At 37.7% G+C, this 23,326-nt stretch overlaps 1 protein-coding gene and 3 pseudogenes across 3 annotated transcripts in view; 3 read left to right on the plus strand and 1 right to left on the minus strand.

Annotated features, from left to right (window-relative positions):
- The window catches only part of MAPK10 (mitogen-activated protein kinase 10), a 189,572-nt gene that overhangs the window by 94,021 nt on the left and 72,225 nt on the right, over positions 1-23,326 (minus strand). The gene's annotated exons all lie outside the window — the stretch shown is intronic.
- LOC132499633 (cytochrome c oxidase subunit 2-like) lies at positions 9,218-9,901 on the plus strand (annotated as a pseudogene).
- Positions 10,101-10,811, plus strand: LOC132499665 (ATP synthase subunit a-like; annotated as a pseudogene).
- On the plus strand, positions 10,811-11,584 carry LOC132499649 (cytochrome c oxidase subunit 3-like; annotated as a pseudogene).

The raw sequence follows: 23,326 nt of genomic DNA on the forward strand, positions 1-23,326 counted from the left end.
GACCAAGCCTAGTTATATAGATTCTAATCAACACCACTTCGCACTTTATGGACAACAGAGTTGAAGCAGGGGTAGCAAGGGGCTCAGGAGCAAAGCCCTGAAAGATAGCACCAAAAGCAGCAGCTCTTCCAAATACTAGAAATTGAATTAGCACTTTACAGCCCTTCAGCAAACTAGTGACGGGGGAGATCACACAAAGGTTTACCACGTGGATAATGAATGTGGGACTAGTTAAACAAACTCATCACCACAGAAAATAGATGAAAGTAAAGAAGATAGTTACCCTAAGCATAAGGCAACCATATTCTTGGAAATCAGATTGATGGCATTAGTGAAGAATTGAAGTCTCCCAAAGAGGTACTTCTTCATCTCAGTGAGATGGAGTGATAGGGGACATGCAAGTGCTGCCTCTCTTGATCTTCTTTTATCTTTGTGACAAGTTGTCTCATGGTCACCCTGCTGCCCTTAGTGACCATTCAGAGCACCACCCATGTATGACCCAGCTCATGATTTAAACTACAAAATCCACAAAGCTCCCAGGCTGCTATTTGATAGGCTAAGTAGTAAACTTGGGAAATTAGAGTTTAGCTTGATATGAAATATGTGAGGGTACAGAGGCTGGTCAGCCCGCTATAAAGCATATAGTGAGGATATAGAGAGTAGTCAGAATATTCTTGCTACACTGATTTTGCCATTTGTGTGGCATAAATCTATAATTATTTACTTTTTAGTGTTTATTAAAGTTTTTTTTTAACTTTGCAATAAACCCTTTTGACAAAAATAAATAAAATTGAGACTGCATATTTAATTAAAATACTATATGTTATATAGATATAGTATATATATAGTAATATAGTGTATATATAGTATATATAGTATAGTATACTATAGTAATATGGTATATATAGGATATATATAATAGTAATAGTGTGCTATACTATTTCTCATGTTTTCTTGGGCATGACTAATGAAAACCAGAAAATAATTCTCCTAAAGGAACATCAGTATCTATTTCAAAATTAGTAATTATTTTAAGAAAACTGTTTCCAAGGACGATAATTTAACACATGAACCTACAAAAAATGCATTTAAACCATGACTTTTCATTTAGAACAAATGACTGTTCTTCTAAATTAATTTTGCTTATTTTCTGTCCCAAGGGTTTTTTTTTTTTTTGGATATGCACAAAAAGTTAAGCAACAGCTTGTTAATGTGTTGCCTCCATTAGCAGAAAAATAATTTTGAAAGCATTTAAATTATGTCTGCTTTATATCATTTTACCAAATCATTTTACCTGCTTTATATCAAATGCTTCAAATATAAAATCAGAACTTTTCAGTAAAAGTTTGATTTTCTGTAGTATAGTAGAAACTATACTAAACTATAGTATAGTTTGATTTTCTATAGTATAGTGGTTGTGATGCAAAAATAATTCACACTGAGACCAAGCAAACTGCAATATTCTACAAATCAAAATAGAATGTGTATGTGCCAAGATTTTCAAATAGAATATATACATGGTTGGAATAATTTTATCACAAAATTTTGGAGACAAAGCTTATGCTGAATCAAAAAATAAAGATGCTTCAGCAAGGCAGTTAACACTTCTTGGCACCCCTTATAATTCTGATTGAGGAATAACTTTTTATAAATAAGTCCTAAATTTCAGATGCTTTTTTTCCCCCAAAATCACTTAGAAATCTTTAACCATAGTATTCAGTAAGTGGAGCATCCCAATATTTCAACTGTTGAAATTTTAGGGAATAGCTATTATTATAAACAAATAATACTTGCAAATAAATGCACACTGAAATGTGGGCCTGCACCGACTCAGCTATGGCCTTAGGAAGGCCCTGTCACAGTCAAGCAAATTGTAGCTGGACCTGTGTGTATTTTTGATTGGACTAGCACAACCAACATGTGCAGTTAAATTAATGGTCACAGGACATAGTACTCCACTATTCCCCCCGGAGTCAAAAAACTGTATCCCATAGGGGTCCAAACCCCCCTTACCACTTACAAAACTAACCTTCTGCTTAGATATTCACCACACCCCTTGACATCTTGCCCCCTAGATTTAAAGGCCAAATTTTTCATAAATCAATACTAAATCTGACACAAGCCCCATAATATATTTATATGAATATTTTTGTACTCCACGGGTTAATGTAGCTTAAATTTTTACTAAAGCAAGACACTGAAAATGTCTAGATGGGCACACACCACCCCATCAACATAAAGGTTTGGTCCCAGCCTTTCTATTAGTCCTTAACAGACTTACACATGCAAGCATCCACATCCCAGTGAAAATGCCCTCTAAATCACAAAGATTAAAAGGAGCAGGTATCAAGCACACTATATCAGCAGCTCATAACACCTTGCTCAGCCACACCCCCACGGGATACAGCAGTGATAAAAATTAAGCAATGAACGAAAGTTTGACTAAGTCATGTTAACTAGGGTTGGTAAACTTCGTGCCAGCCACCGCAGTCATACGATTGACCCAAATTAATAGAAATACGGCGTAAAGAGTGTTAAAGAATGGCATAAAATAAAGTTAAACCTTAATTAAGCTGTAGAAAGCCATAATTAAAACTAAACTAAACCACGAAAGTGACTTTAATACAATCTGACTACACGATAACTAAGATCCAAACTGGGATTAGATACCCCACTATGCTTAGTCGTAAACCTAAATAGTCTCAAAACAAGACTATTCGCCAGAGTACTACTAGCAATAGCCTAAAACTCAAGGGACTTGGCGATGCTTCACATCCCTCTAGAGGAGCCTGTTCTGTAATCGATAAACCCCGATCAACCTCACCAACCCTTGCTACTCCAGTCTATATACCGCCATCTTCAGCAAACCCTAAAAGGGAATGAGAGTAAGCATAACTATCTTACATAAAAACGTTAGGTCAAGGTGTAACCTATGGGGTGGGAAGAAATGGGCTACATTTTCTATATTAAGAACATCCTTACACTTTATACGAAGGTTTTTATGAAACCTAAAAACTAAAGGAGGATTTAGCAGTAAACTAAGAATAGAGTGCTTAGTTGAATAAGGCCATGAAGTACGCACACACCGCCCGTCACCCTCCTCAAGCATTATCACTAAGCTCAGCTAGCTAACACATGCCAAGTAACTTTGTGAGAGGAGATAAGTCGTAACAAGGTAAGCATACTGGAAGGTGTGCTTGGACAAAACAAGATATAGCTTAAATAAAGCATCTAGTTTACACCTAGAAGATTCCACAGTCCGTGTATATCTTGAACCAATTCTAGCCCAACTTAACCCACCTTAATATTATCAAATTTCAACTAAATAAAACATTCACCATACATCTAAAGTATAGGAGATAGAAATTTAACCTACTATTGGCGCTATAGAGAAAGTACCATAAGGGAAAGATGAAAGAATGTATTAAAAGTAAAAAAAAGCAAAGCTTACCCCTTGTACCTTTTGCATAATGATTTAACTAGTAATAACTTAGCAAAGAGACCTTAAGTTAAACTACCCGAAACCAGACGAGCTACTTATGGACAGTAAATAGAACAAACCCATCTATGTGGCAAAATAGTGGGAAGATCTATGAGTAGAGGTGAAAAGCCTAACGAGCCTGGTAATAGCTGGTTGTCCAAGAAAGGAATTTCAGTTCAACATTAAATAATACTAACAAACACCCTAAGTCTTAACGTATATTTAATTGTTAGTCTAAAAAGGTACAGCTTTTTAGAAATGGATACAACCTTGACTAGAGAGTAAAATAAACATTATAACCATAGTTGGCCTAAAAGCAGCCACCAATTAAGAAAGCGTTCAAGCTCAACACTAAAATAATGTTTAACCCCAATAATAAATAAATTAACTCCTAGCTTGACTATTGGACTAATCTATATAAACATAGAAGCAATACTGTTAATATGAGTAACAAGAAATTTTTCTCCTCGCACAAGCTTATATCAGTGACTGATAGTATACTGATAGTTAACAACTAATAAATAAAACCCAATACTAAATTATTTATTAAAAGTACTGTTAACCCAACACAGGTGTGCATTAAGGAAAGATTTTAAAAAGTAAAAGGAACTCGGCAAACATAAACCCCGCCTGTTTACCAAAAACATCACCTCTAGCATAACCAGTATTAGAGGCACTGCCTGCCCAGTGACAATCGTTAAACGGCCGCGGTATCCTGACCGTGCAAAGGTAGCATAATCATTTGTTCTTTAAATAAGGACTTGTATGAATGGCCACACGAGGGTTTTACTGTCTCTTACTTTTAATCAGTGAAATTGACCTCCCCGTGAAAAGGCGGGGATAATAAAATAAGATGAGAAGACCCTATGGAGCTTTAATTAACCAACCCAAAAAATCATAAATCCTAACCACCAAGGAATAACAAAACTTTATATGGGTTGACAATTTCGGTTGGGGTGACCTCGGAGTACAAAAAAACCTCCGAGTGATTAAAACCTAGGCCTACCAGCCAAAGTGTTACATCACTTATTGATCCAAAATTTTTTGATCAACGGAACAAGTTACCCTAGGGATAACAGCGCAATCCTATTCTAGAGTCCATATCGACAATAGGGTTTACGACCTCGATGTTGGATCAGGACATCCTAATGGTGTAGCCGCTATTAAGGGTTTGTTTGTTCAACGATTAAAGTCCTACGTGATCTGAGTTCAGACCGGAGTAATCCAGGTCGGTTTCTATCTATTACGCATTTCTCCCAGTACGAAAGGACAAGAGAAATAAGGCCAACTTTAAAAAAGCGCCTTCAAATAATTAATGATTTAATCTCAACTTAATAAATAAGCGTAAACTACATCTGCCCAAGACCAGGGCTTTGTTGAGGTGGCAGAGTCCGGCAATTGCATAAAACTTAAACTTTTACGCCCAGAGGTTCAAATCCTCTCCTCAACAAAATGTTTATAATTAATATCCTAATACTCATACTCCCTATTCTCCTAGCCGTAGCATTCTTAACATTAGTAGAACGTAAAATCCTAGGTTATATACAACTCCGGAAAGGACCAAACATCGTAGGCCCACATGGCCTACTTCAACCCTTTGCTGATGCAATTAAACTATTCACCAAAGAACCCCTACGACCAGCTACATCCTCTACCACTATATTCATCATTGCACCAATTCTTGCTCTAACCCTAGCCCTCACAATATGATGTCCCCTACCCATACCACATCCCCTCATCAACATAAACCTAGGGGTACTATTTATACTAGCAATATCCAGCCTAGCCGTCTACTCTATCCTATGATCAGGCTGAGCTTCCAATTCAAAATACGCACTAATCGGGGCCCTCCGAGCAGTAGCACAAACAATTTCATATGAAGTAACACTAGCCATTATCCTCCTATCAGTACTTTTAATAAACGGCTCCTTCACTCTATCTACACTAACTACAACACAAGAACGACTATGATTACTATTCCCTTCTTGACCATTAGCCATAATATGATTTATCTCTACACTAGCAGAAACTAACCGAGCTCCTTTTGACCTAACAGAAGGAGAATCAGAACTCGTATCTGGCTTTAATGTAGAATATGCAGCAGGACCTTTCGCTCTATTCTTCTTAGCAGAATATGCCAACATTATCATAATAAATATATTTACAACTATCCTCTTCTTAGGGGCATTCCACGACCCTTACACACCAGAACTATACACAACAAACCTCATCCTTAAAACACTGCTACTCACAATATCATTCCTATGAATCCGAGCATCTTATCCACGCTTCCGATACGACCAATTAATGCACTTACTCTGAAAAAATTTTCTTCCCCTAACACTAGCCCTCTGTATATGACACGTATCATTACCCATTATAACAGCGAGCATTCCTCCCCAAATACAGTAAAAGAAATATGTCTGACAAAAGAATTACTTTGATAGAGTAAATAATAGAGGTTTAAGCCCTCTTATTTCTAGAATAATAGGAATCGAACCTACTCTTAAGAATTCAAAGTTCTCCGTGCTACCATGTTATACTACAATCTATAGTAAGGTCAGCTAAATAAGCTATTGGGCCCATACCCCGAAAATGTTGGTTTATATCCTTCCCATACTAATAAACCCACTCATCTCCATCATTATCCTAGCAACCCTTATTCTAGGCACAACAATCGTAATAACTAGCTCCCACTGACTATTCACCTGAATCGGATTTGAAATAAATATAATAGCTATCATCCCCATTATAATAAAAAACCCTAACCCCCGAGCTACAGAAGCCTCCACTAAGTATTTTCTAACACAAGCCACTGCATCCACACTACTTATAATAGCCGTCATTATTAACTCAATATACTCCGGTCAATGAACTATTACAAACCTGTTTAATCCAACAGCATCAATACTAATAACAATAGCCCTAGCCATCAAACTAGGACTATCCCCATTCCACTTCTGAGTACCCGAAGTAACACAAGGCATTCCCCTAGCCACAGGTCTAATCCTACTCACATGACAAAAACTCGCACCACTATCAATCCTTTACCAAATTTCACCATCAATTAACTTAAACTTAATATTAACCATATCCATACTCTCCATCCTAATCGGAGGCTGAGGCGGACTAAATCAAACACAACTCCGAAAAATCATAGCTTATTCATCAGTCGCCCACATAGGATGAATAACAACTATTTTACTATATAATCCAACTCTAACCCTACTAAACCTATTAATCTATATTATAATAACCTTCACAATATTTATATTACTCATACAAAACTCTACCACCACCACACTATCATTATCCCAAAAATGAAACAAAATACCTGTCACCACAACCCTTACCATACTTACCCTACTCTCAATAGGAGGACTCCCTCCACTCTCAGGATTTATACCCAAATGAATAATCATCCAAGAACTAACAAAAAACGATACTCTTATCCTAGCAACACTTATAGCCATCACAGCACTACTCAATTTATATTTCTACATATGCCTCACCTATTCCACAGCACTAACCCAATTCCCCTCCATAAACAACATAAAAATAAAATGACAATTCCACTCCACAAAGCGAATAACTCTTCTACCAACAGCAATTGTAATATCTACAATACTCCTACCCCTCACACCAATAATCTCCATCCTACTATAGAAGTTTAGGTTAAATCAGACCAAGGGCCTTCAAAGCCCTAAGTAAGTATAATCCACTTAACTTCTGCCCATAAGGACTGCAAGATCATATCTCACATCAATTGAACGCAAATCAAACACTTTCATTAAGCTAAGTCCTCACTAGATTGGAGGGATACATTTCCCACGAATTTTTAGTTAACAGCTAAATACCCTAGTCAACTGGCTTCAATCTACTTCTCCCGCCGCGAGAAAAAAAAGGCGGGAGAAGTCCCGGCAGGATTGAAGCTGCTTCTTTGAATTTGCAATTCAAAATGACTATTCACTACAGGACTTGGCAAAAAGAGGACTCTACCTCTGTCTTTAGATTTACAGTCTAATGCCTACTCGGCCATTTTACCTATGTTCATAAATCGCTGACTATTCTCAACTAACCACAAAGACATTGGCACTTTATATCTACTGTTTGGTGCCTGAGCAGGAATAGTGGGCACTGGCCTAAGCTTATTAATTCGTGCTGAACTAGGTCAACCTGGCACACTAATCGGAGACGACCAAGTTTATAATGTACTAGTAACAGCCCACGCCTTCGTAATAATCTTTTTCATAGTTATGCCCATCATAATTGGCGGATTTGGAAACTGATTAGTTCCTTTAATAATTGGATCACCCGATATAGCCTTCCCTCGTATAAACAACATAAGCTTCTGACTACTTCCCCCCTCCTTCCTACTACTAATAGCATCCTCAATAATTGAAGCTGGCGCAGGCACAGGCTGAACTGTATATTCCCCTTTAGCTGGAAACCTAGCACATGCAGGAGCCTCCGTCGATCTTACCATTTTTTCCTTACACTTAGCAGGTACATCCTCAATCCTAGGGGCTATCAACTTTATTACAACTATTATTAACATAAAACCTCCTGCTATAACTCAATACCAAACACCTTTATTCGTATGATCAGTCCTAGTCACAGCAGTGCTACTTCTACTATCACTACCTGTTCTAGCAGCTGGAATTACTATACTATTAACAGACCGAAATCTAAACACAACCTTCTTTGACCCTGCAGGAGGAGGAGACCCAATCTTATATCAACATCTTTTCTGATTCTTTGGCCATCCCGAAGTATATATTCTAATTCTACCCGGCTTCGGAATAATCTCACATATCGTAACCTACTACTCAGGAAAAAAAGAGCCTTTCGGGTATATAGGGATAGTTTGAGCTATAGTTTCTATTGGATTCCTAGGCTTTATCGTATGGGCCCACCATATAGTCACAGTCGGAATAGACGTCGACACACGAGCACATTTTACATCAGCCACTATAATTATTGCTATTCCTACAGGAGTCAAAGTTTTCAGCTGACTGGCAACGCTTCATGGAGGAAACATTAAATGATCTCCCACTTTAATATGAGCCCTGGGCTTTATTTTCCTCTTTACTGTAGGCGGCCTGACCGGTATTGTCCTGGCCAACTCATCTTTAGACATCGTACTCCATGATACTTATTACGTAGTTGCTCACTTCCACTATGTACTCTCAATAGGGGCTGTCTTTGCCATCATAGGAGGATTCGTCCACTGATTCCCCCTATTCTCAGGGTATACACTTAACTCAACATGAGCAAAAATTCATTTCGTAATTATATTTGTGGGCGTAAACCTAACATTTTTCCCCCAACACTTCCTAGGCTTATCCGGTATACCCCGACGATACTCAGATTACCCAGATGCTTACACAACATGAAATACTATCTCATCAATAGGCTCATTCATCTCACTAACAGCAGTTAGGCTAATAATTTTTATCATCTGAGAAGCATTCGCATCCAAACGAGAAGTACTAACAGTAGGCCTGACCTCTACTAACCTTGAATGACTAAATGGGTGTCCTCTACCATACCACACATTTGAAGAACCAGCATTCGTTAATCCAAAATGATCAAGAAAGGAAGGAATCGAACCCCCTATAATCGGTTTCAAGCCAACACCATAACCATTATGTCTTTCTTTATAAATGAGATATTAGTAAAGTCTTACATAACTTTGTCAAAGTTAAGTCACAAGTGAAAATCCTGTATATCTCTATGGCATATCCTCTCCAACTAGGCTTCCAAGACACAACATCACCCATCATAGAAGAACTCTTACATTTCCATGACCATACACTAATAATTGTCTTCCTAATTAGCTCTTTAGTTCTATATATTATTACCCTAATACTCACAACCAAACTAACACATACTAGCACAATAGACGCCCAAGAAGTAGAGACCATTTGAACTATTCTCCCAGCTATTATTCTAATCATAATCGCCCTCCCTTCACTACGAATTCTCTACATAATAGATGAGATCAATAACCCCTCCCTCACAGTTAAAACTATAGGTCACCAATGGTACTGAAGCTACGAATATACCGATTATGAAGACCTAAACTTCGATTCATATATGATTCCAACATCAGATCTAAAACCCGGAGATCTACGACTACTAGAAGTAGATAACCGAATAGTATTACCTATAGAAATAACAATCCGAGTACTAGTATCTTCCGAAGATGTACTACACTCATGAGCCGTACCCTCTCTAGGATTAAAAACGGACGCTATCCCTGGACGCCTAAACCAAACAACTCTAATATCAACACGACCAGGTCTATTCTACGGACAATGTTCGGAAATCTGTGGTTCCAACCACAGTTTCATACCAATTGTCCTCGAAATAGTACCCTTAGAAAACTTTGAAAAATGGTCTACATCTATACTATAATTTCATTAAGAAGCTAAACCAGCATTAACCTTTTAAGTTAAAGATTGAAAGCCTAAACTTTCCTTAATGGTATGCCACAACTAGATACATCAACATGACTTCTCGTTATCTTATCAATACTCCTAGCCCTCTTCACACTACTTCAACTAAAAATCTCAAAACACTTTTATTACCCTAACCCTAAGACAACCACTAAATCACAAAACCAACAAACCCCTTGAAATACTACATGAACGAAAATCTATTTGCCCCTTTCACAGTCCCAATAATATTAGGTATCCCTATCGTCACTTTAATCATTATATTTCCCACTATTCTATTCCCTACACCAAACCGACTAGTTAATAACCGCACAATTTCCCTCCAACAATGATTAACTAAACTCACATCAAAACAATTAATAAATACACACAGCCCTAAAGGCCAAACTTGATCCCTAATACTCATTTCACTTCTCTTATTTATTGCCTCTACAAACCTTCTTGGAATATTACCCCACTCATTTACACCCACTACACAACTCTCAATAAATATTGGAATAGCTATTCCCCTATGAGCTGGCACAGTCATTACAGGTTTCCGCAACAAAACAAAAATATCCTTAGCCCATCTCCTACCACAAGGCACACCTACTTTCCTTATTCCTATGCTAGTAATTATCGAAACTATCAGCCTATTCATCCAGCCAGTAGCACTAGCCGTACGACTAACCGCCAACATCACAGCAGGACACCTATTAATACATCTAATTGGAAAAACAACCCTTGTTCTAATAAGCATTAACCTATCTGTAGCCTTCATTACATTTACAATCCTCGTCCTACTAACTATTCTTGAGTTCGCTGTCGCTTTAATCCAAGCTTATGTATTTACTCTCCTAGTAAGCCTATACTTGCACGACAATACATAATGACCCACCAAACTCACTCTTACCATATAGTAAACCCTAGCCCTTGACCCCTTACAGGAGCTCTCTCAGCACTTCTAATAACATCAGGACTAATCATATGATTCCACTTTAACTCAATTCTCCTACTTGCTTTAGGCCTACTAACAATTATCTTAACAGTCTCCCAATGATGATGAGATGTTATCCGAGAAAGCACCTTTCAAGGCCATCATACACCAACAGTCCAAAAAGGACTTCGATATGGCATGATCCTATTCATCCTATCTGAAGTTCTATTCTTTACAGGCTTTTTCTGAGCCTTCTACCACTCAAGCCTCGCCCCTACCCCTGAACTAGGCGGATGTTGGCCTCCAACAGGAATCTACCCCCTAAACCCCTTAGAAGTCTCCCTCCTCAATACTTCTGTCCTACTAGCCTCCGGCGTATCTATCACTTGAACTCATCATAGCCTCATAGAAGGAAACCGTAAACACATACTCCAAGCCCTCTTCATTACAATTATACTTGGCATCTATTTCACCCTACTGCAAGCATCAGAATATTACGAAGCCCCCTTTACAATCTCAGATGGAATCTATGGATCCACATTCTTTGTAGCTACCGGCTTTCACGGACTACATGTTATTATTGGGTCTACTTTCCTTATTGTCTGCTTCCTACGCCAAATAAAATTCCACTTTACATCAAGTCATCATTTCGGCTTTGAAGCCGCTGCCTGATACTGACATTTCATAGATGTCGTATGACTATTTCTCTACGTATCTATCTATTGATGAGGTTCATAGTCCTTTTAGTATTAACAAGTACAACTGACTTCCAATCAGTTAGTTTCGGTATACCCCGAAAAAGAACAATAAACCTTCTACTAACACTATTAACAAATATAGCCCTAGCTATATTTGTGAAGCAAGAAAGGAACTGAACAAATCAAACAATAAAATCATGTTGAAAAAAGTCTTCTTCAGAAAAATACCAGTGAAATTGTATTACAAACAGATAGGACAAGGAAGTTTCAGTTGATTAAAATACATGAAGATATATGAAGAATAGTCATTTGTCTCATGTTATATTTTTAATATTTAGGTAATCTATATAAATACATTTAAAAATTTTACTTGTATTTGTATTCTTTTAATTAATTTAATCAAATTTCAATAGCACTATTTTGACATCCACCATTGTATTTTAGTGTGCCCTTTCACTGTCAAATTTTCCCAACTTAGAGAAAAATGATATGGTCCCCTGCTACTGATGTCACTGTGCTTTACTTGTTCAAGAGGTTTTTGCACATTGTTTCCACAAGATGGAAGAGTCAGAAGCAAGGAACTGCTCTTCCAGGGTTATTGCTACTTTCTTACCTTTGGTCATTTCCTGGCAAAAAATTCAAAGTCTGATTTCTATTTAATAGTTTCATCTTATTACAATTTTCCTAATAAATCTGCATATAGGTTAGGTGAGTATCAGAACCTGGATGATGTCAGACTTAGCTATGGAGTGGAAGTTTATTGAGCACATCATCTTTGTTTGTACAAGTACAAGTAACTCTACTCTGAAATGACAACTCTCAAATTGGCCATGTAGTAAAAATGTGCTATGTCAAAAATTAATGGAACTAAAGACAGTAAGATGTTCCTTTGGCTCAGAGGTTGGTACTGTTTCTTGACACCTGCCAAATTAATGAGATCCATTAAGTGACGCACAGGAATCTCAAATGGTTCCTGCACACAGGACATATAATTATGACAGGAATAAGCTTCATTTCCCAGCCCATGGGCCTGCTCTCTCTTCCTCCGCTCCTGCCCCAGCACAGCATTTCTGGATTTATGATTGCCCTCCCTTAGTCTGACAACTGGGGAAGCACTGCTAACAATGGATGGCCCCCAATGTCTCTTGCCTCTGAAAATGTGTATTAGCTATTATTTACAGTCCCTGGGCTTCTTTCCTTTGTTACTGCTATGTTCCTCTTTGTCTACTATTTATCTTTTTTTTTTAAATTCACTTCCCTTACTCTGATATTTGGGCTGATATTTTTGAAATTTAATTCTATACCTGCAATAGTTTATTCATACGATCATTATGGTATACTTATTATGTATTGTATTTTATTACCTTTTTTGCTATCTTCAAAGTTGATGTGATCCTTAATGGTCAAAATCCTGAAGGATTTAGCTCTGTATCCCCTACATGTTTGTTGCATGGAATTATATTTGCTATTGCTTGATGTTTATGTCCAGAGCTTTAAATATGTTAGGAAAATGGCATTATATAAGTTAAGGACAAAATTCGAATAAACGAAGCAGCATATTTTAACTTAATGCTGTGTTCCTCGAGATGCCAAGATATTATCTGGCTAAGATGTCTTTCTCAAAGCTCCTGACTCACATATACAGCTATCTACTGACCACCCCTAATTGGCTGTCTCAGAATTATCTGAAAATTAATATGTCCATAACTGAATAAACCTCTGATTTCTCTCTCAACCTGTTTCTCTCTTAAACATCATTTGCTCAGGTATAGAAGTCATCTTGATCTTCTCTTTTCATCTCCTCCCCATATCCAATTCGTGAAGGTCTGCATTTACTTCCCATGTAAATTTTCAAATTAATCCACTTAACTCTAACTCCATTTCCACTACCATAAGCTACAGGTACTGCAGAGACTCTTCCTTAAATGGCCTCCTAACATTAACTCTTGCTTCTCGACAATCTGCACCTCACCATCCTCATAGAGTCTAATTATATCTAAATTGGGCTATCCTTGGCACATTATTTTGTGTCTGAGAATGCTGCTCATTTTAAGCACCTATCAAGAAAATGTCTTGAAGTAACACAGTGTTAATAAAATAACTAATAGAACCTCGTAAATTGTTACAAAAATTAAGTTAGCTTAACTTAAAAAAACCTGCCACACTGCTTGATTGTAAGTTCAATGAGGGCAGAAGCCGCCTGAGTCCTGATCACCATTGTTCCCCCAGTTTTATTGAGATATAACTGACATATAACATTGTATTAGTCTAAAGTGCACAACAAAATTATATGATATATGTATATATTGCAAAATCATTACCACAACAAGTTTAGCTAACATTCATTTCATCACTTCACTTAGTTACAAATTTTTCTTATAATGAGAAGTTCTTTTAGCAACTTTCAAATATACAACACAGTATTGTTATCTATAGTCACCATGCTGTGCATCACATCCCCAGGACTTATTTATCTTATGACTGGAAGTTTATACCTTTTGACCACCTTCACCTATCCCTCCTCCCACTCCTAGCCCCATCTCTGGCAATCACCAATCTGTTTCTGTATTTATGAATTCAATGTTTTTTTTAGATTTCACGTATAAGTGTGATTATACAGTATTTGTCTTTCTCTGACTTATTTCATTTAACATAATGCCCTCAAGGTCCATACATCTTGACACAAATGGCAGGATTCCCTTCTTTTTTAGTGCTGAATAAAATTCCATTATATAAAATGGAATATTTTATAAAATCGATGGGCACTGAGGTTGTCTTCATGTCTTAGCTGTTGTAAATAATGCTGCAATGAGACTCACTCACCTTTGCTTACATTGAGAGTGTAGTACAGTGTCTGGCGTATGGTTGACCCTAAATAAGTATTTTTTAAATAAGTAAACTAATCAGTGATCGTAATACTCCTAATGGTAGATCAAAGTGAATTATAGGTCTAAGATTTGTACAAACATGAGTCAAATCGCATATTGTTGAAGTCATATGCTTTACCTTTAAAATTCATGTAAAATTTTTATTTTAATCCCATATATATCTATATTTGTTTTAATATAAAATTTCATTTCCCCATCAATACTTCAGTCTTCACACGAAATTTGAGTTCCAGGCACACCTGCCATATTTATCATGGGGCTTTGAGTGTCCCTGGCATGCTGCACCAGCACTCTTCCCTGCCCCGCCCTTACCCTGAGGCACAAAGCCTCCAGTTTGAAAAGTGGGAGATAACAAATAGGCTGTTTTCTTTTCACCAAAATTTTATTAGCATATCTAGACAACAATAATATGACTGTAGCTTCATCCACCAGTAAATATTTTCCTAATAGCAAATAATTTACCAGATTCGCTTTAGGAAAGATCAGCTAGATTCATCCTCATATTGATAGCTACTGATGTGAAGCCTAGGTAAACCCAAAATGTGAAGACTTGATATAATTGTTAACTCTAAGTCAAAAAAAAGATTATGCATAGGCAATTTTGATTTTATTGTAGTATTATTCAAGTAATCATAGAAACTGGGATTGGTTTTCTTCCAACAAGTTTTATGATTTGTATAGCACAGGTTGTCATTAACTTAGGCAGGAAAATCCCCGGGTTGCTAAGTTTTATGCATGCAATAATCTTATAAGATAGGCATTCTTAGTAACATCATTGTTCAGGTGACAAAACTGAAGCTTATGTGACAAAGTGAGAGAGTGGCATGGACAAATATACACTACCAAACGTAAAATAGATAGCTAGTGGGAAGCAGCCGCATAGCATAGGGAGATAAGCTCAGTGCTCTGTGACCACCTAGACGGGTGGGATAGGGAGGGTGGGAGGGAGACACAAGAGGGAGGGGATATGGGGATATATGTATGTGTATAACTGATTCACTTTGTTATAAAGCAGAGGCTAACACACCAATGTAGAGCAATTATACTCCAATAAAGATGCTAAAAAAAAAAAACTGAAGCTTAATAATAACCAGTATTTATTATCTCCAGCAGTTTTTTTCTCCGAATTCATTTGCTTCTAAAGTTCTTAATACTTTCCATATACTAATTCATTTGATCCTCACTAAAATCATATGAAATAAGTATCATTATGATCTTGTTATAGTTATTTTTACTATTCTTGCAACTTTTCCACAAGTTTAAAATTATTTCAAAATAAAAGTTTGACATCTTTATTATAAATATATAGGAGTATAGCACACACCTGAAAAATTAAAATGTAACTGATATCATATGACTGGGACAGTGTGAAATCTCCTAATTTTCCTCCAGTTTTTATTCTTAGAATTGTTTACATTTTCTTTATTATTCCTATTATTAAATACAAAACTACAAATATTTGCAAGCCATTCCGCTAAGATGGCAGCTTTCTGATTCTTATTTCACAGTTAATTCTTCTTCATTCACTTATACATTCAACAAATAGTTAAATAATATTTATTTACAAAATTGAAAGAACTGAAAATAGAAAAATCACTTCATGATAATAACTAAATTTTGCACTTATTGTCTGGACAGATATTAGCTATCTCGTTGTATTTTTACAGAAAATTGGCGAACTAGTAGAGCTAAGGAAAACTGAGGCGCAGAGTGGTTAAATAACTTGCTCATGAGACAATTAGTACATGAGTGATCTGGAGATAGAATGCTCTCCAGTTAAAGTTTTACTCCTTGTATTTATAAAAGAAACAAAAATTGAGCTTCCAGGAAATAGATTAAAGCATTAAAAAAAATCACAAATTTTTTTTGTTAGATAATTTCTTTGAGAAACATGGTAAAACCAGATAAATGGCTGGTAAATTCTGCAGGTGTTAGGTGTTTTTTGTTTGTTTTAAACTAACATGATGATTGTTCAGCAAAGGTTTAGTCTATATAGTATCCTTCTCACAAAAGCTGTCTCCCTAAGAATTTTAAACAGTGATAGAAAATTGGCATTTTGAGACTATACATTGGAATTTCTTTGCACAACTACCTAAAAAGAACCACACCTATCAAATACAAGTATTGATTTTACTCCTAAATGCATGCCTGCCTTTTGTGCTCTCCACCTTCTCCCTGTTTGTTGGTATCATTAACAACCTGTTTACTGACCCCCAAATGAGTTTCCTGACAAGCTGGTATTAACAGCCCTTCCACTGCATCCTGCTTTTGTGGTTTTATGTGTGCTCAATTTAGGAACTCAAGGCACCCAACACTCATAAGCACCAAAATGGAAAAGAGATTTATTTATGTACTCTTCTGTGATTCAGTCTGAGTTTAGAGAAAGGTCAGAATGCACAAGACTCAATAACAAAAATTCAATAACAAAACAAAATAACAATAATAACAAAAATTCTCTTCTCACAAAGGTTCTTTCTGTGTCACTGGTAAAGATTTAAGCATTGTGTATGTATGTATGCATGTGTGCATATGTGTGTATGCACAAACGCACACATGCATACGTATTTTTATTAATCATCTATTCTGGGGCACCATAATTAATATATAGATGAAACCATGTGAACACAAATTCTATGTCCTCTAGGATAAAAAATATTCCCTCTCTTTGTCCTTTGGCTAAACACTATAAGGAAATGGAATTCCATTTTAACATTTCTTTTTAATTTGAACTAATACTCAGTTCTGAAAATCAAGTTCATTTAAGACTGTTTCATGGCTATCTCTTTTTTCACTAAACAAAAACTCACTGGTCTTTTATCATGTCTCTATTTTTACTTACTGAATATATTTATTTGGGTAAAGTAAAAAACTTCATAGAAGAAGGTTAAATTTTACTAGATCATGTCACATAATTAAGCAAAAACTTGCTAATATGTATTGTGATATATACAAAAAAGAACAAGTTTAGTTTCTTGTACTCAAAGACCTGTGACATACTGGAGGACTACCTAATACAGGAATAAAATATGAACTGAAAATATTAGCTCAAAAAAGAGAAAGGGAATACTAGACACTAATGGAAAAGTCTAGTTTTAAGGAAATATTGAGGATGGCAAAGAGGATAATTGCTAGACATGATAAAATAGTGTGGGATATAGTTGCAAGTGTAGGGATCAGTTTATACAGGATAAAACACTGCACAACATCAGCCAGAAAAGTAGTCTAAATGGGTTCAGATGCCAGTACATAGGTAGAGATGGTGGTGGTGAAGAATTTGTTCATTTCTGTTGGCTTTTAGTTTTGCAGTGAAATGGGAAGCAAGATCATCAGCTGAGAGAAAGGATGGGGGAAAGGCTTTTAGAGTTTTTTTTTTTGTTTTTTTTTTTTTTTGCTGTACGCGGGCCTCTCACTGCTGTGGCCTCTCCCGTTGCGGAGCACAGGCTCCGGACACACAGGCCCCGCGGCCATGGCTCGCGGGCCCAGCCGCTCCGCGGCACGTGGGATCCTCCGGGATCGGGGCACGAACCCGTGTCCCCTGCATCGGCAGGTGGACTCTCAACCACTGCGCCACCAGGGAGGCCCGCTTTTAGAGTTTTGAGGGCAGAGTGAAGGGATAAGATTGTCACCAAGGATAGTAGAAATGTAAGGGACTAGAGTTTCTGGGCAGTAATAAAGGCCCACTTAGTCTTTTGGTCTTGAATTTAGGAGCACACAGTCAACATGACTAAGTGTTTTTCTCCAGCCACGTTCATCTGTCTTAGAGGAGAGGAGTTAGATTTAACCAGCATTTGAGTTTTGCCAGGCAGAAAGAGAGGAGAAGATAGCTGAGAGTTTATGTATGGGATAGATTATAATAAGAGACACAAAATCTAGGCTGTGTAAGGAGGAAAATGAGTACATGAGGGTGGTCAAGAACAGAGAAATGATAGATTGTAGATTGTAGGTCCTTGTGGAATTGGAAAGAGGGTGCTAGTATCAAATGTATCACTCATTCTAGAAACAAAAATTTCAGTTGAGGTAGTTAATTTAGCTTCATTATGATCATTGAAAACACATAGAAACTAGATCTTGTGGGTAGTTTTGCTTGTTTTGTTTTTATTATCTAGCTAACAGGCATACAGAAAGTTTAAAAGTCAAGGAGAAATATAGAAAAAAATAAACATGGAGAATTATCACTGCAGAATGTGGCATTGAATTTGAGGATTTAATAAAACCCAAATTGCATGTCAAAACTAATATATCAGTTTTGAAAAGGACAGTTAGGGAAATACGTACTTAGCTAGGGACTTAGCATCTGTACTAATTGTTGTATTTTTAAAACAGGAACTATAATTTCCCCCAGTTTATATCATAAACTATAGCTGTATTGTGGTTTCAAGGTAGAAATGAGAAAGGAAAAAAAATAAAAAAGAGGTCCCACGAGTTTATGATCAGATTACTGGCAGCATGTTGTGCCAGAAATGCAATGAGTCAATTGTTTCAGCGTAAACCCTGTTTATAAGTCAGTAACTGCTGTAAAATGTTAATGTTAAAAAATGTTCTGTTTGCCACAAAATATTTTTAAATCGTGTTATTTATGAGACAATGCAAATAGCATTTTACATGAATGCTGACATTGACTATCAAAATACCATATTTAAATTGTAAAATAGGAATTTGAAATACTGACTTGGAAAACACAGTCAACAATATTTAATAAGAGTAGTGAAATAAACTGAAGTGTACCAGATTAGAAAGGGGTTACCAAATATGAACTCAATGAAATACCAACCTAGAACTTAATTCCAGTGGTCACCTCATTTTTGTTCTGCCTTTAGTCAGATGATAAGATACTGTTCTAATCCATAGGTCTCAATAATGAGTTAATAAGCAATTTATTTAATCCTTCATACTTAGATAAAACTTGGATACAGTTCTTCTGTAATTTTATTGCCATTGCATGTTGAGTTAAAGTATTGAATAGTATAGAAGTTATTCTTGCAATGATTTTATATTGCCCTTTGTTGACTGTTGAAAAGAAAACTCAAACAGAACACATTTTTTGTATTGGGAAATGCATCTAGGCAAACATATTTATCTTACTGAAGATTCACAGCTAACATGACTTTTGAAACTATAGATTGACTGTGATAGTCATAAAAAATACATGTTCAAGACTATGAAGTCAACCTGATAAATTTTGTCATATAGTTCAACAAAAATTTGCTTCTAATATTTCTGATCTCAATCTCAACTCCAGTTCCTTTAACTTACAAATATTATGTTTTAAAAGAGCAAGTCACATGCTTTTTATACTTAAATTTTCAAGAGTTAAGACTACTGTCTCTTTTTTCTCCACCTTCTCTTCCATCAGCTTCCCCTTGTAAAAGGTAGAATCAGAGTGGCTGCAGACATTTTGGGGACCTGACTAAGGGGAAATTAAGTTAAGAATAAATTTATTTTGGTTCAGTGGGTTACTATAGGCTTCACAGTCATTTATATATTTAAATTATTGCAATTTTCAGGGATTAGATATGTATGCTAAGAATATTGCAACCTCTGGGCACATTCACCTGGTGCCCAATGTTGTAACAGGAAGTGGCAGGACCAGAAATTATATCACAACATGAATACTGCCTGACACTGGAAGTATGCAGGTATGTAGATGGTGGTGGAGAAACAATATTTGAAATATATGAAGCCAGAAGATAGTCGGTAAACAAATTTTTTAACCATTACAGCCCATATGTAAAAGAAACTAGAGTTCTTCCCAAACTTGACAATTCTAAACATGTATATGAATTGTGAAGCTGAAAAACACTTTCTAAACTCCCAATATTGAAAGGAAAGTTTTGAAGAAATTTGAAATGATATATCTGATAAAAGGTTCATATTCAAAATATACAAAGAATCCATACAACTCAACATCAAAAACAAAAAAACAAACAAAACCAAAAAATACCACAAACAACTCGATTAAAAGATGGGCAGAGGGCTTCCCTGGTGGCACAGTGGTTGAGAGTCCGCCTGCCGATGCAGGGGACACGGGTTCGTGCCCCGGTCCGGGAGGATCCCACATGCCGCGGAGCGGTTGGGCCCGTGAGCCATGGCCGCTAAGCCTGCGCATCCGGAACCTGTGCTCTGCAACGGGAGAGGCCACAACAGTGAGAGGCCCGTGTACCGCAGGGAAAAAAAAAAAAAAAAAAAAGTGGGCAGAGAACCTGAATACACATTTTTCCAAAGAAGGCGTACAGATGGGAAACAGACACATGGAAGATGTTCAACATCACTAATCATCAGGGAAAGCAAGTCAAAACCACAATGATGAGGAGGATCTTCAAGATGGTGGAAGAGTAAGACACGGAGATCACCTTCCTCCCCACAGATACATCAGAAATACATCTACAAGTGGAACAACTCCTACAGAACACCTACTGAACGCTGGCAGAAGACCTCAGACCTCCCAAAAGGCAAGAAACTCCCCCACGTACCTGGGTAGGGCAAAAGGAAAAAGAAGAAACAGATACAAAAGAATAGGGACGGGACCTGCACCAGTGGGAGGGAGCTGTGAAGGAGGAAATGTTTCCACACACTAGAAGCCCCTTCGTGGACGGAGACTGCGGGTGGCGGAGGGGGAAGCTTTGGAGCCACGGAGGACAGCGCAGCAACAGGGGTGCGGAGGGCAAAGCGGAGAGATTCCCGCACAGAGTACTGGTGCCGACCAGCACTCACCAGCCCAAGAGGCTTGTCTGCTCACCTGCCGGGGCGGGCCAGGCTGGGAGGTGAGGCTCGGGCTTCGGAGGTCAGATCCCAGGGAGAGGACTGGTGTTGGCGGTGTGAACACAGCCTGAAGGGGTTAGTGCACCACGGCTGGCCAGGGGGGAGTCTGGGAAAAAGTCTGGACCTGCCAAAGAGGCAAGAGACTTTTTCTCCCCTCTTTGTTTCCTGGTGCGCAAAGAGAGGGGATTAAGAGCGCTGCTTAAAGGAGCTTCAGAGACGGGCGCGAGCCGCGGTTACCAGCGTGGACCAGAGAGACGGGCATGATATGATAAGGCTGCTGCTGCCGCCACCAAGAAGCCGGTGTGCAAGCACAGGTCACTCTCCACACCTCCCCTCCCGGGAGCCTGTGCAGCCCGCCACTGCCAGGGTCCCTGGATCCAGGGACAACTTCCCCGGAAGAACGCACAGCGCGCCTATATCTGGTGCAATATCACGCTGACCTCTGCCTCCGCAGGCTCGCCCCGCATCTGTACCCCTCCCTCCCCGCGGCCTGAGGGAGCCAGAGCCCCCGAATCAGCTGCTCCTTTAACTCCATCCTAAATGAGCGAAAAACAGACGCCCTCAGGCGACCTACATGCAGAGGCGGGGCCAAATCCAAAGCTGAACTCCGGGAGCTGTGGGAACAAAGAAGAGAAAGGGAAATCTCTCCCAGCAGCCTCAGAAACAGCGGATTAAATCTCCACAATCAAGTTGATGTACCCTGCATCTGTGGAATACCTGAATAGACAACAAATCATCCCAAGTTGAGGAGGTGGACTTTGGGAGCAAAGAAATTATATATATATATATATATATATATATATATATATATATATATATATATATATATTTCCCCCTTTTATCTTTTCTGTGAGTGTGTATGTGTATGCTTCTGTCTGTGATTTTGTCTGTATAGCTTTGAGCTTTGCTTTTACCATTTGTCCTAGGTTTTTTTCTATCCTGTTTTATTTTAATTTTTAAATTTTTTTCTTCAAATTATTTTTTTTATTTTAATAACTTTTTTATTTTATTTTATTGTACTTTATCTTCTTTCTTTCTTTCTTTCCATTTTTTCCCCCTTTTATTCTGAGCCATGTGGATGAAAGGCTCTTGGTGCTCCAGCTAGGCATCAGGGCAGTGCCTCTGAGATGGGAGAGCCAAGTTCAGGACACTGGTCCACCAGAGACCTCCCAGTTCCACGTAATATCAAACGGCGAAAATCTCCCAGAGATCTCAGTCTCAGTGCCAAGACCCAGCTTCACTCAACAACCAGTAAGTTACAGTGCTGGACAAACTATGCCAGACAACTAGCAAAACAGGAACACAACCCCACCCATTAGCAGAGAGGCTGCCTAAAATCATAATAAAGTCACAGACACCCCAAAACACACCACCAAACGTGGACCTGCCCACCAGAAAGACAAGATCCAGCCTCATCCACCAGAACACAGGCATTAGTCCCCTCCACCAGGAAGCCTACACAACCCACTAAAGCAACCTTAGCCACTGGGGACAGACACCAAAAGCAATGGGAAATACAAACCTGCAGTCTGCAAAAAGGAGACCCCAAACATAGTAAGTTAAGCAAAATGAGAAGACAGAAAAACACACAGCAGATGAAGGAGCAAGGCAAAAACCCACCAGACCTAACAAATGAAGAGGAAATATGCAGTCTACTTAAAAAAGAATTCAGAAAAATGATAATAAAGATGATGCAAAATCTTGGAAATATAATAAATTACAAAAAAATTTAACAAGGACCTATAAGAACTAAAGAGCAAACAAGCAATGATAAACAACACAATAAATGAAGTTAAATATTCTCTAGAAGAGATCAATAGAAGAATAACTGAGGCAGAAGAAAGGATAAGTGAACTGGAAGATAAAATAGTAGAAATAACTACTGCAGAGCCGAATAAAGAAAAAAAAAGAATGAAAAGAACTGAGGACAGTCTCAGAGACCTCTGGGACAACACTAAATGCAACAACATTCGAATTATAGGGGTCCCAGAAGAAGAAGAGAAAAAGAAAGGGAATGAGAAAATATTTGAGGAAATTATAGTTGAAAACTTTCCTACTATGGGAAAGGAAATAGTTTATCAAGGACAGGAAGCACAGAGAGACCCATACAGGATAAATGCAAG

The sequence above is a fragment of the Mesoplodon densirostris genome, chromosome 1 (assembly GCF_025265405.1).
Source record: "Mesoplodon densirostris isolate mMesDen1 chromosome 1, mMesDen1 primary haplotype, whole genome shotgun sequence".
Lineage (NCBI taxonomy): Eukaryota > Metazoa > Chordata > Mammalia > Artiodactyla > Ziphiidae > Mesoplodon > Mesoplodon densirostris.